Here is a 15,163-nt window from a genome sequence, read left to right as displayed (position 1 = left end):
ACTAGGACAAGAGTCCAGCTTAAAGTCCCCCAAAGGTTGAAGCACAAAATAGTGAGGTCAACATCCAAACACTAGTTAAGGAAATAATCACAGGAGTCAGTAAAGAGTTTGAAAGAATTGTCATCAGAAATGCAGAAACAACAAATGAGACTCCGTAAGAAAACACTAATTATCTCAAAGTTATTAGAGAGCTAAAAGCTGAAATAGCTGAACTAAGAACACAACTAGCTGAATAAGCTAAAATATTATCAGAACAGGGTAACAAAATAGATGAACTCCAAAAAACAGTAGAGGGGAGAGAGAATAGAATACATGAGGTTGACGACAGAATTAGCAAAATCGAGGATGAATTAAAGACAACTAAAAAAGAACTAAGAGATCTAAAAAAGAGAATAAGAGGTACTGAAAACAACAACAGAGACATGTGGGATAACCTCAAAAGAAATAATATACACATTATTGGCTTATCAAAGGAAAAAAAGAAAGAGAGGGAAGGGAAGAAAATATTCTTTAGGACATAATAGATGAGAACTTCTCTAGTCTAGACAGCATAAAAGACATAAATGTTCAAGAAGCCCAGAAGGTCTCAAACAGAATTAACCCAGACTTAAAGACACCAAGACACATAATGTTTAGAATGGAAAGGAATAAGGATAAAGAAAGGATCCTGAAGGCTGCAAGAGAAAAACAAAGAGTCACCTACAGAGAAAACCTCATAAGATTAGCAGAAAACTTCTCCACACAAACACTACAGGACAGAAGAGAATGGTAAGATATCTATAGAGTGCTCAATGAGAAAGACTTTCAACCAAGACCACTGTATCCTGCTAGACTGTCATTCAGACTAGATGGAAGCATCAAAACCTTCTCAGACAGGAAACAGTAGAAAGAATCAACCATCACCAAGCCTGCCCTTGATGGTCTCTTATAAACAGTCAGACCACCATAAATATGCCATCTATCAGAACAGTTTAAATGTCTACAATAATGGCATTAAAATATCTTCAATCTTTTATATCAATAAATATCAATGGCCTGAATTTACCTATTAAAAGGCACAGAGTAGGGAGATGGATCAGAAAACACAATCCAACAATATGCTGTCTAGAGGAAACCCACCTAACCCAACAAGACAAACACATACTCAAAATGAAAGGACGGAAAACAGTCATGTAAGCCAATGGCTTGCAAAGAAGGGCAGCAACAGCTATTCTCATATCTGACACAATAGACATTAAAAGAAATAAAAATTTAAAAGATAGGGATGGACACTACTTAATGCTCAGAGGATCAGTCAATCAAGAGGACTTAACAATTATTAACATCTATGCAGCCAATGAGAAGCGATCGAAATGCATCAAACATCCACTGAAAGAGCTACAGCAATATAATAATAGCAAACAGTCATAGTAGAAGATTTCAACACCCCACTCTCTCAACTTGACATAACATGCACACAGAAAATCAATAAAGGAGGGAGCTAAATGAGGAGATAGATAAACTAGAACTATTGGACATTTCAGAGTCATTCACCCCAAGAAACAGGAATACACATTTTACTCAAATTCACATGGGCCATTCTCAAGTATAGACCATATGTTAGTCCACAAAGACAGCATCAGCAAATTCATGAGCATTGAAATCATCCCAAGTATCTTCTCAGACCACAGTGGAATTAAACTAACACTTAACAATCAACAAAAGATTAGTAATAGTCCCAAAATGTGGAAGCTCAACAGTACACTACTTAACAACTACTGAGTCAAAGAGAAAATAAAGGAAGAAATAAAAATGTTTCAAGAGTTCAATAAAAATGAAGACACAAGCTATCAAAATATTTGGGACACAGCTAAGGCAGTACTGAGAGGGAAGTTCACAGCCATACAAGCACACATTAGGAGACAAGAAAAAACACAAATAAACAGCCTGATCACACATCTTAAAGACCTAGAAGGAGAACAAAGGAACCCAAAAGCAACAAGGACAGAAATAACTAAAGTTAGAACAGAAATAAATAACATTGAAAATAAGAAAACCATACAAAGATCAATGAAAGTAAATGTTGGTTCTTCGAAAGAGTGAACAAAATCGGCAAACATTTAGCCAGACTCACAAAACAAAAAAGGCAGAAGACCCAAATAAATAGGATCGTAATGAAAAAGGAAATAACACAACAGACACCACAGAAATTCAACATATCATGTGAGACTTCTATGAACAACTATATTCCACCAAGCTAGAGAACCTGGAAGAAATGGATGATTTCCTAGATACATACAAACTTCCAAAATTAAGTAAAGAGGAAGTAGATAATATGAACAGGCCCATCACAGCTTAACAAAATTGAAGCAGTTATCAAAAACCTACCCAAGAATAAAAGTCCTGGACTAGATGGTTTTACAGATGAATTCTACAAAACCTTCAAAGAAGAACTAATACCTCTACTTTTAAAAGTCTTACAGAAAATTGAAGACACTGAAATACTCCCTTCCAGCTTCTATGAAGCCAACATCACTCTGATACCAAAAGACAGGGACACAACCAAAAAAGAAAACTACAGAACAATGTCTCTGATGAACATTATGAACATAGATGCAAAATAGTGAACAAAATTCTAGCCAACTGGATATAGCAGTATATTAAAAAGATTGTTCATCATGACCAAGTGGGGTTTATCCCAGAGATGCAAGGTTGGTTTAATATACGTAAACCAATCAACATGATCCACCACATCAATAAAAGCAAGACCAAAAGCCACATGGTCATATCAATAGATGCAGAGAAAGCCTTTGACAAAATCCAACATCCCTTTATGATCAAAACACTACAATAAATGGGAACCTATAGAAAATTCCTAAAGATAGTGGAGTCTATATATTGTGAACCTACAGCCAATATCATACTCAATGGTGAAAAATTGGAAGCATTTTCCCTCAGATCAGGTACTAGACAGGGCTGCCCAAAACACCATTATTATTCAACATAGAGTTGGAAATTCTTGCCATAGCAATCAGGTAGGACCAAGGAATTAAAGGGATACTGATGGGAAGAGAAGAAGTCAAACTCTCCCTATTTGCAGATGACATGAGAGTATACACAGAAAAACCTAAAGAATCCAGCAAGAAGCTTTTGGAAATCATCAGGCAGTACAGTAAGGTGTCAGGCTACAAAATTAACATTCAAAGGCAGTGACATTCCTCTATGCAAACACTAAGTTAGAAGAAGTTGAAATCCAGAAATCAATTCCTTTTACTATAACAACAAAAACAATAAAAGATCTAGGAATAAACCTACCCAAAGAAGTGAAAGTCTCGTATACTGAAAATTATGAGTCACTACTCAAGAAAATTGAAAAAGACACAAAGAAGTAGAAAGACATTCCATGTTCATGGGTTGGCAGAATTAACATCATCAAAATGAATATACTACCCAGAGCCATATACAAATGTAATGCTATTCCCATCAAGATCCCAACGAGATTTTTAGGAGAATAGAACAAATGCTCCAAATGTTTATTTGGAACCAGAAAAGATCTAGAATTGGCAAAACAATCTTGAGAAGAAAGAACAGAACTGGAGGCATCACACAACCAGATCTCAAACTATATTATAGGGCCACTGTCATCAAATATGCTTGGTACTGGACCATGAATAGACACACTGACCAGTGGAACAGGATTTAGAGCCCAGAAGTATACCCTCAAGCCTATAGACATCTCATCTTTGACAAAGGTGCCCAGACTACTAAACGGGGAAAACAAAGTCTCTTCAACAAATGGTGTTAGAACAAATGGGTTGAAACATGCAGAAGAATGAAACTGAACCATTATAGTTCACCAAATATAAAAATAAATTCCAAGTGGATCAAGGACTTGAATGTTGGACCAGGAAGTCTCAGATACTTAAAGGAAAATATTGGCAGAACTCTTTTATGCATAAATTTTAAAGACATCTTCAATGAAATGAATTTAATTACAAAGAAAACTAAGGCAAGCATAAACCTATGGGACTACATCAAATTAATAAGCTTCTGCACAGCGAAAGAAACCACTACCCAAACCAAGAGACCCCTCACAGAATGGGAGAAGATCTTTACATGCCATACATCAGACAAGAGTTTAATAACCAAAATATATAAAGAGCTTGCCAAACAACAACAAGAAAATAAATATCCCCATCCAAAAATGGGGAGAGGACATGGACAGAATATTAACTAAAGAAGAGATCCAAAAGGCCAAGAAACATGTGAAAAAATGCTCCAAGTCTTTGATTGTCAGAGAAATGCAAATAAAAAACAACAATGAGATACCACTTCACCCCTATGAGAATGTCATACATCAGAAAAGGTAACAGCAGCAAATGCTGGAGAGGTTGTGGGGTCAAAGGAACCCTCCTCCACTGCTGGTGGGAATGTAAACTGGTCCTATCTCTGTAGAGAACGGTCTGGAGAACTCTCAGAAGGCTAGAAATGGACCTGTCTTGTGATCCAGCAATTCCTCTCCTTGTGACATATCCTAAGGAACCCAACACACCCATCCAAAAAGATCTGTGTACACGTATGTTCTTAGCAGCACAATTTGTAATAGCCAACTACTTAGTGAGTGTAATTACTTCAAGTACTGAAAAGACCTGAGTATTGGAACATGTAAGTGAAGAAGGTACTGAATCCAGTTAGACTATAGAGAAGGCCCAGATCAGAGTAAATTGTTATGTTACGGAGAAAATTTATCATTAATTGACTTCTCTGGTTCTGTATCTATTCCTTTTTTAATGCAATCATGAGCTAATAAATGTCTTTAAAAGAAGTATGCTTTAGTTGGAGAATGAATTGCAGTTAGGAAGTATAGAAGTAAAGAGACAAATACAAAGACTATGGCTGTGATGCAGGTCAATGATGATAATAGTCTGAACTGTTTTGGTGGCAGTGTAGGTGTTGAAAACAGCATGGAAGAAATACATCTGAGAAGTGTAATTGAGCAGAGATGTGTTTGGGAGAAAAGATTCATCTAAATAGGAACTAAATATGGATGAGATGCTATCTTAAAAAAGAGTAAATTGTTCTTGGTGAACACTAAAACTACTTAGTGAGTTGATGAAGACTGGGGTAAAGGAATTGTAGTGATGCTTTAGGGAAAACTATAAATTGTTACTATCATGACATTTAGAATGATTCATTCACAATAATAAACTTGTGCTCCTTTATAAAGCAATGTCTTTTTCCAAGGAAAAATTTAATATAAAGTTGTCCAGTGGCTACCTAATAGGAAGCAAAATTAAATAATCATTATTATTTTTTGTATTCATATGCCAAATGCAAGATTCTGGTTTTTCTCTTTGTTTTATTATTCTTTCTCTTATCACTGAAAAAGTGGATTGGTCATATTAAATAAGGGGAAGAAGCACCACTGCTTCTACTACCTCTGATTTTGTTTTCTTTTTCCTTGCTGTCAAAGCTCATAAGCAACAGGTAGCAAAATCATAAGCACAACAAACAGGAGGACTCCCATAATTACTTCTGGGAGACAGAAGACATAAGGAGGCAGGAGGATGCTCTTGGCAGAGTGCCTAACGTGACTCATTTTTCTTCTGCGGAAGTACCAGTGAGTCCAACCCTGCACGATAGGAATCAGGACATTGGATATACAGGCAGCCTTTAAGAAAACACCCCAGTATGTCTCCTGACTCCAAAATGGTCTTCTTCAGAGAGAGCCCACCCTAAAAAAAATTATTTTCAACATCTATAAACACAAAAGTTTACTTAAGCAAAACTATTATCAGTCACCTTAACAAAGGGCACACCCACTATTACGCCAAACACTACATTTTCTCTAGCATTTTGCTGTAAAAAATGGTTTTCTAATATGCATGACAATTTCTTATTTAGGAATTGACAAGACTAGCTTTCAAAGAATAAGATTCTTAAAAACCACACTTACCATAGTATCTAACTTAATAGAACTAAATTAAATTTAAGCACACAGCTCAACATGAAACGAATGTAGATTTTTCAACAAAAATGTACAATTCGATTATCAGATATGACTGAGAGATTGTATACACACGTTTCATGTCTACTAAGGCAAAAATGATGAAAATGTATCCTAAAGACTAGAAAGGGTGTAATATACTTTTCCTAATCGCAGAGGATGAGAAATAGAAAAGAACATCATGTTTCTGAGAAAAATGGTATATTCCAAGATGAATTTGACACTCAAGAACTGAGAATCCGTTACTCTAGAACACTTGTTCTGATTTGATCCTTATCTTACTGAACTGAGCTTTAAAACTCCTTTCAGTTTATTTTACATACAACTTTCTCTTAGCTTCAGAAGGGACAGAAATTTACAGGGACACTACAACTTCAAACACTAAAGTAATCTTGCTTTGATCCCTAATTGCCTTTAACACACACATAACACAAACACCAGTTTTTCTAAAGCTAAAATTTCATTTGACGTGGGAGAAAAAAAGTTACAATGTTTCTTAATCTTATCTTCATCTCACTATAAAATATTTCTTCGTTGAAAATAAAAATAAATCAACCGCGTGGCGACAGTCTTAATCGTGTTTATGTGCTTCTAAGGGGCGCGGCGCTTCTCTGTCCCCACAGGTAGCAGCCGCTCTGCTCTAATGGCTCAGCATGCTCAGCTTTACTGATCTGCGATGTAACACTTGATTTTTGTTGTTGTTTAGTATAAGATATATCTATCTGACTTGCCCCCGAACCCATCAACAGCGCTGCTAGAGCAGTCAGAATACAGTAAAGCCACAGGTATAGCTGACTTTCTCCACATTTTGAGAAGCTTCCAAACCTGCAATTGGGTGGGTCTTGCAATGGAAACTCTCAGCCCTCCCAGCTCCTCTGATAGTAACTTCAGTGACTTTCCTGCCCAGCCGCTCCTATCTACTTTCCAGGTGCCTTAGGACCAGTTGACAAAAGACAAGGAACGTGAAAGGGACACAGGTGGGTGTGGCGGCTGAGGCCGAACACAGAGAAGAGACTGGCGGCCTCCATGCACGCCACCTCCGAGGAGCAAGAGAAAAGACACTTACTTGCAACCTTGCCCGCCGTACATGCCCACCCAGTACACCCGCAGAATCTGTGCCCTGGGCAGGTGGCGGACTTCAAGGACCCTTCCTCACTCCCGTCCTCTCTTTCTCCAGACGTTCTCTCTGCTGCTGCGGCTCCCTCTTTCTTTAGGCTCCTGTTGCTCAGCGGGCACCTGCCGCCACCAGCCACTGGCACCCAAGCTAATCCTGCCTCAGTCAGGGCAGCCTTGCAGAACAGGAAACCAGACACCGGTGGCAGAGCGTCTGCTACCCAGGGCCTGCAGAGAAACTGAGCCCCTCCCTCCCCTGCGCGCTGGGAAGCTGCAGCCCCGCCCTCCCCTGGGCTGAGGCCGCGCGGCCTCTCCATCCACCACTCCCACCCCGCCCTGTCTCTTCCCTCTCCCTAACCTAACCCGGGGCGCGGTGGTGGCTGTGATGCCGCAGTCTTCCACTGTGCCCTTCTACCATATAAAGCAGATGAAAGGGTCGCGACCTTTCATCTGAGACTATCCACTTGTGTACAGTGTGTGAGTATGATGTGTGCGTGTTTTGCGCATTGCGCTCCAGGCAGCTGGAAGACCTCTGCATTTCTCATCCTGTCCCCATCACCCCTTTTCTTCCTTTTCAGCTCAGCAGAATCTGCTAATGTTTCCGAGAAGTCACTTGCTGTGGACTGATAGGGAGCGGGAGAAGACCGCCAAGAAAAGGTGGGAACCTTTGGCAAAGTCCCAGCCTCCTGGGACCAGGGCTCAGCACATTGGAGACTGGGAATTGGTTCCTTCCCTGGTGCTTTGAGACTGTGGCGCTCAAAGCTGGTATCTAGGCTACAAAGGGTTTTCTTTTTCATTTCTGATTATAATATAGCAATAGAATGATGGAACTCTCCAAGCAGGCAAAAAAATGGATTTTTCCTTCAAGGTGAAGTGGGGAGGCTGAGGTTGTCAGGGGTAGAGAGGAAAAAGGATGTCTGTGAATTGAGAGAGAGAGAGAGAGAGAGAGAGAGAGAGTTGCAGCAGGCTGCTGGGAAGAGGAGTAATGAAAACTGGATTGAATTATCATTCTCAAAGAAAAACAGGAAATTTCCATCCAGTAGAAAAATCAAAAGATTCCATCTGGCCAGGTGGGATTCCTACTTTCACTCTAGAGCCTTTTAAAAGAGTCAATCACTTGGTAACATAGAAGTGAATGATGAACATTGGCACTTATCATGTTATTTGTTTCCACATCTATTGTGAAAATGATGCTTAGAGGTAAACAGATTTTCAAGCCCCAGGGTTTTTTTCCCAGTTGCCTTCTGAGCTTTTGAGATTTGCACCTGAGGCTTTGAAAGTATTTACATATTTACATTCTTTTCCTGCACACCTCCCCCTTTATTTGGACTGGTGGTTTCTATGCTTTCCCCTTTTCTCCTCTTCCTCCCTCTCCTCCTATTCTTTTTCCTGGCTTTATTGGTTAGAGAAATGTAGAGTATTGGGGTGGGAGTGGGAGACACAACTAAACCACTGCATAGTCACCAGTGCAGTACTAGGAACCCAGTCAGTGCAGGAGCTAGTAAATGCAAGTCTGCCTTCATGCATCTTGCTGAGTCACCAGCCTCCATGGAAACTTGACCTTAATAGTCTTAGTTTGAGGAAGCAGATGGAGTCTTTAGAGTGACTTAACAAGATTTTTTTTTTTTTTTTTAGGCAGGAATCAAACCTGTTTGGGGAAACCCCAAAGAATTTCTAATCCATTGCCTTAACTACCTGGCCAGGTCTGATTATTGTCTTTATTTTATAGTTTATTATTGTATTTTATTAGTGATTTACAAAATTATAATAGAGATATAATACTACACCATTCCCACCACTAAAGTCCCGGTGCCCAGCCCCAACCAAGGATAACTACCATAGTTATACCAAGGTCATAGCTATGGCTTCCCTATACATATATTTTGCTTATTTCTTTTTTCAAGTTCATGTGTTTCAATTCTTTATATTCCACATATGAGTGAAATTATCCTACAATTATTCTTCACTCCCTTACTTACTTCACTAACCAAATCACCACCTGTTCCAGCCATTTTGCCCCAAAAGACAGAATATAGTCTTTTTAACAGCTGAATAGTACTCCATTGAGTTTATATTTCCTGACCTTTTTTGTAAGATGCAAATTAGTTACACCTGTGGAAGATAGGTTGATATTGGGGCAGCTTGGAATGTTCCTACTCATGACCACAAAATATGAGCTCAGATCAGCAGGGATGCAGAGGTCACATAGGCTCCTAAGCTGAATATGGGCCCCAGACCAAATCAAATCGATAGGGTTTGCAATTTATATTTATACCCCTTTCCCATATTAGGGAGCTACTCTCTTTCCTGATCCAGCTTTCTGGTCCTTTTCCAGCCATGATATCAGCTCCCCAGACAATAACTTGGATCCACCTGCATATCAGATTTCAGGCTCAGGGGAAAAAAAAAAAAACCTAGTATAGCCACAGGCCCTTTGGAATATAACTAAAATATGCCTACTAGCTATCTATAAAATGGAGGACCCCCTCCCCCCACTTCATCTGCACTATTCCAGCCTTTAGGTCCATGATTGTTCAACAATTTGTTTGGCTTTTTATGTTAACTCTGTTTTCAGCAACCAGGTTCCAGATGCTAGCATGATGCCAACCAGACTCCCCTGGACAGACTACCCAACCAATGTGTCCTGGAGCTCCACTTCCCCAGAGACCCACCCTACTAGGGAAAGAGAGAGGCAGGCTGGGAGTATGGCTTGATCAGTCAATGCCCATATTCAGCAGAGAAGCAATTACAGAAGCCAGACCTTCCACCTTCTGCACCCCATAATGACCCTGGTTCCATACTCCCAGAGGGATAAAGAATAGGAAAGCTATCAGGGGAGGGGATATGGAGATCTGGTGGTGGGAACTGTGTGGAGTTGTACCCCTCTTATTCTATGGTTTTGTCTCTTATTCTAATGTTTCCTTTTTATAAATATAAAAAAATTAAAAAGATGCAAATTAGTGGTTTTCACTCCGTCTTTTCTCTCTTTAAGTATTCACAATCAGCTTTTATTTCCCTCCCAGCTCCACCCTTCAATATTTTAAATTCTTAATCTTGAAAATAAAGAGGCATGCACCAGTAAAGCCCATGAACCATTTGGGCAAAGATGGTGACCTTATATGGAAGCTGATGCTCATTTCTATTACTACTAAGGCCCCACCTTCACTTTCTTTCTAAGCCACACCAACACCTATTAACAACTTCCCAGTGTGCTTACTTTTTCCTCTTCCCTTTCAGGTAAAGGAAATGGGTTGATCTCCTCAGTTGTTCTCTAAATTGTCTTCCGTCTCAGTGATGGGGCAATAACAAAAGTTCCTTGTCTCCACAGCTATCTGTCCATGTTTATACATAGTTGTCACTTCTTTTCCTGATGCAATCCAAGCCACTCATGACATCATAGCTACCTCCATGTGTCCCTCTCCTTTTCCTTCTCTCTGGGTGCTGATGGAGCTGGAGTGCAGAGTCCTCTTATCTTCATCCTATCACTTCTCCCCCACTGGGAGTATGGATCAAGGTTGTTTATTGTTGGTATCTTCTAATTCTGCTTTTAAAAACCCCTTCTGTTTCATTTGGTTTAAATCCCCCCTGCTTAACACTGCATTCTATTTACATAACCACTGTATTCTATTTACATAACCACCGCCATCTATTTACATAAATCACTTTTACATTTACATAAAGCACCACCTTCCCTCCAGGGCATTGGTGGTTTAGTGGTAGAATTCTCACCTGCTCCACCCCCTCTCCTTGTCACACCCTGATCCTCTCCTTGTCACACCCTGATTTTCACCAGTCACTTTTCTCTCCACCCTCTCTGCGTCACATCCTGTTCACACCCTACTTGGGAAGTATATATAATGACAACATTGTTCCTTTTAGTTAGTTGTTAGTTTAGTCTAGCTTGGTATAGATTGCGCTGCGTCCTGCATGAATAAAGAGATACTGCGTACAGCTCAACCATGAGCCCCTGGTCGTCTGTCTCCTGTCAGTGAAGCTCAGCCCGACAGTTTATGGGAAGCAGAAGGTAGGAGGTCTGGCTTCTGTAGCTGCTTCTCCGCTGAGCATGGGCATTGACAGGTCGATCCATACCCCCAGCCTGCTTCTGTTTCTCTAGTGGTCCAGAGCTCTGGACACATTGGTGAGGTAATCTGCCCAGAAAAGTCTGGGTGGAGTCATGGTATTATCTGCAACCTGGTGTCTGCAAGGTGGCATGACTAATAATAATAATAATAATAACCCTCGGTCAAAGATTGAGAGCTTTTAAGTTTCAATTTCATTTCTTCTGGGGTGTCTGATAACTTCATTACTGCCCAAGATGGCGCGGGTCGACTGACCATGTCTTCCAACCTACTCCTGTTTCCCCAACCACTCACGCTGGCACCCACCTGAGGCTGTGGATTACTTTCAGCTGTAGATTATGTGTCCAGTTCGGTCTCTTGTTGTGTACAATAGCTGTACTGGGGAGAGCCAAGGTCTGATTGCAGCTACCCCATAAACCACACCTCTTGGAAGTCCCTGCAGAAGCTTTTTAGTTTGATATCGTCCCATTTATTTACTCTTGCTTTCATTTCACATCTCCATGGGCTTGAGTCTCTTAATATGTCTTTGAGGTTAAGGACCTGCCGTATTTCACCAAGAATATCATATATATTATAGTTTCTACTCTAATATTCAGATTTACTCTAATATTCAGATCTTTGATCTGATTTTGGTGCATGGTGTTAAATGATCTAGTTTTATTTTTATTATTTTATTTTCCTGCATGTGGCAGTCCAGTTGTTCCAGCACCATTTCTTGCCCCTCTCTCTCTTGTCCCTCCCTCCCCCTCCCCCTTTCTCTCTTCCCCCCTCTCTTCCCCCTCCCTCTCTCTTCCCCCCTCCCTCTCTCTCTTCCCACCTATCTCTATTCCCCCTCTCTATTCCCCCTCCCTTTCTCTTCCCTCTCTTTCTCTTCCCCCCTCTCTTCTCCCCTCTCTTCCCCCTCTCTCTTCTCCCCTCTCTTCCCCCTCTCTCTTGCCCCCTCTCTCTCTCTTCCCCCCTCCTTTTCTCTTCCCTCTCTCTCTCTTCCCCCCTCTATTCCCCCCTCTCTCATCCCCCCTCTATCCCCTCTCTCTCTTCTCAATAAAAAACAAAAAAGAGAGCTAATAGGATAGATAATATGGACTGTTCATATGCTCCCCACTAAATATGATGAAATCTTATTTTCTGATGTGACTCTTAGAGGGTGGTTATAATAAAATACTTTGACAAAAGTGGAGTCTTAATATGCTAGGGTCAGTGACCTATTAAGAAGAAGAGACACCTTTATTTCTTCTGTCTTTTCTCTTCTCTCAGAAAGAAGGTGACCTTTATAAGCAAAGAGAAGTCTCATCAGAACCCAGTCAGGCAGGCACCCACATCTCAGGCTCTCTAGGCTTCCGACATGTGTGTATGTGATGTGTGTGTGTAGTTGATAGAAGAGAGGAAAAGTAGAAGGAGTAATACTAAAAATACTGCTAACTTTTCTGAACCCAATCAATAATTGACAATTTTGTATGGCACTGAGCCTTCTTTTTTTCCTTCCACTGCTTTTTTTTTAAAATCTTTATTTTAAAATTTCTGATAGAGAAGTCAACAGACAGAGATGGAAGAGAGAGAGAGAAGACATCACAACAAGGTTCACCATCTGTAGATCTTCCCCACAGCCATCCATGATAATCCCATGTGATGCTGAGGCTCAAACACAGACACTCTTTCAGGTAAGGCATTGCCAGGCATTCAATTTATAGTTAATGTTTATAAACATAAATACATTATAACTTATAAATACATATGAAAGATGTGATTGAAAGCAGGAAGTGGGTCCTTGCAGGTTTTCTTGATTATGGAAAGAAGCTAAAGTTACTAGAAACCTTCCCCTAGCATAGTTGACAGCAGTGGTTGAGTGGTTAAGTCACTGGATGTGAAGCTAGAGGCCTGTGATTGAATCCTTTGAGTCAGATGTCTCTACTCTCAGGTGAGTTGCAAGGTGAAGAAGCTTTTTAATTTGATGTCCCAATACCATTTTCCAGTACAAGGAGCAGTTATTTTTGAAAAAAATAAGTGATTCTAGGAGTAGATCAGGAAATATGTAAGATGAAACTGGACTATCTTAAAATTCCAGAAAGCAAGAAAAATTCTCAAAATCAAACAGAACAATCTGTATCAGTGAAGTTCTGTCATAGAGCAAAACATCAACTGAAAGAATTCCAAATGGCTGAAGCAGAGTCAAGCAGAACAACAAAAAAGTGTGATCCAAAGAGTAATAGTCACTTAGTATGTACTGTATGTTAGAAAATATATTTAATCCAGAAACAACAACCATTTAATTTAGATAATATGCAAGTTGTTGAGTGAGATGAATTGCTGTAATAATTTCATAATGATAATATGCATATCAAATATGCATATTATGCTCACCTTAAATATATGCATTTACCTATGAATTATCAGTAGAGCTGAAAAAACTTTAATTTAATGGATTAGTGATTGACTGACATTTTAGTGGTCACGAGTGCTTTCTTTCTAACACCTAGGCATGATCTAAAGTTGAAAAATATGAGAAAGTTTGAGTAGAGACGTCCGACTCAAGGGATCTTGATTACAGGCCTCTAGCTTTACATCCAGTGACTTAACCACTCAACCACCGCTGTCAGCGATGCTGGGGGAAGGTTTCTAGTAACCTTAGCTTCTTTCCATAATCAAGAAAACCTGCAAGGACCCACTTCCCGCTTCCAATCACACCTTTCAGATGTTTTGCCTTCTCCAGCTCACTCTTGCCCTCTTACTTCCCTTTCCACACCATTTCTCGACAAAAAGTAATGTGCATACCAAATGTACATATTATGTGCACCTTAAATATATGCGATTTACCTGTGAATTTTCAGTAAAGCTGACAAAAACGTTAATTCTGATTAGCATGTGATATCTCTACCACTTCATTTTCTATTGTGTTGGTTTTCTGAATTAAATAAACAAATTCATTTTGAATTCTGAAAAAATAAAAATTTAATTTTAAAAATATTCAAAAAGTGAAGAAGGGGCTGGGTGGCGGTGCACCCAGACGGGCACTGACATTCTCATGCTCAAGGGCCTAGGTTTGAGTTCCCAGTTTCCACCATGGAGGGGGGGGGGGAGCTGCAGGTATCTCTCTGCCTTTCTATCTCCAACATCTCTCTCCATTCCTCTCTGTACTATCACTTAATAAAAAATAGACATTATGAAAAAGTGAACAACAAAACTAACAAAAGTGCATGAATATTTAGAACATGAGTGGTCTTCTGCTATTTATATTTTCCACTAGTTTCTAATTTGTCTTTGGAGAGACTTACTTTTGTAAGTTAAAATCATGTTTTTAAAACCCTTTTGGAATGAAAAAAGCCTCTTATGCTTTATGCATAAAAGCCTAAATGTCCCAGGTTCAGACTCCAGCACTATCATATGCCAAAGCTGAGCATTGCTCTGGGGGATAAAATATCCTTACAGAGATAATGACCAGTATTAGTCATACCCTGTTTGCCTTCCCTTTCTTTCAACCACTAAGAATAGGCTGTGACCTATAATAAATTCAATTGGAACTTTAAATGCTTAATGTTTCTAAGGACTCACAGCTACAGGCAGGCAGGAAGATACAAATCAGATATAACATATATTCTAAATTCTTAACCATTCTGGATCATGAGATTACTTTTAGGAACTGATAAAAACTAAAGGCTTTCTGTCTTGAAAACTTCATCCTACTAGGGAAAGAGAGAGGCAGACTGGGAGTATGGACCGACCAGTCAACGCCCATGTTCAGTGGGGAAGCAATTACAGAAGCCAGACCTTCTACCTTCTGCAACCCTCAACGACCCTGGGTCCATGCTCCCAGAGGGCTAGAGAATGGGAAAGCTATCATGGGAGGGGGTGGGTTATGGAGATTGGGTGGTGGGAATTGTGTGGAGTTGTACCCCTCCTACCCTATGGTTTTGTTAATTAATCCTTTCTTAAATAAAATAAAAAAAAAGAAAACTTCATCTTCTGATCACATGTACAATTTTATGGTATT

At 39.8% G+C, this 15,163-nt stretch overlaps 1 protein-coding gene across 1 annotated transcript in view; it reads right to left on the bottom strand.

Moving 5' to 3' along the window:
* The window catches only part of SCN9A (sodium voltage-gated channel alpha subunit 9), a 157,891-nt gene extending 150,602 nt beyond the window's left edge, over positions 1–7,289 (bottom strand). The window contains exon 1 of the mRNA XM_060177776.1: positions 7,053–7,289. The gene's annotated coding sequence lies outside the window, so the exon portion shown is untranslated. The remainder of the gene's footprint in view (positions 1–7,052) is intronic.
* Positions 7,290–15,163: the final 7,874 nt, after the last annotated feature.

The sequence above is a fragment of the Erinaceus europaeus genome, chromosome 18 (assembly GCF_950295315.1).
Source record: "Erinaceus europaeus chromosome 18, mEriEur2.1, whole genome shotgun sequence".
Lineage (NCBI taxonomy): Eukaryota > Metazoa > Chordata > Mammalia > Eulipotyphla > Erinaceidae > Erinaceus > Erinaceus europaeus.
This window is presented reverse-complemented; position numbering and strand designations above follow the sequence as displayed.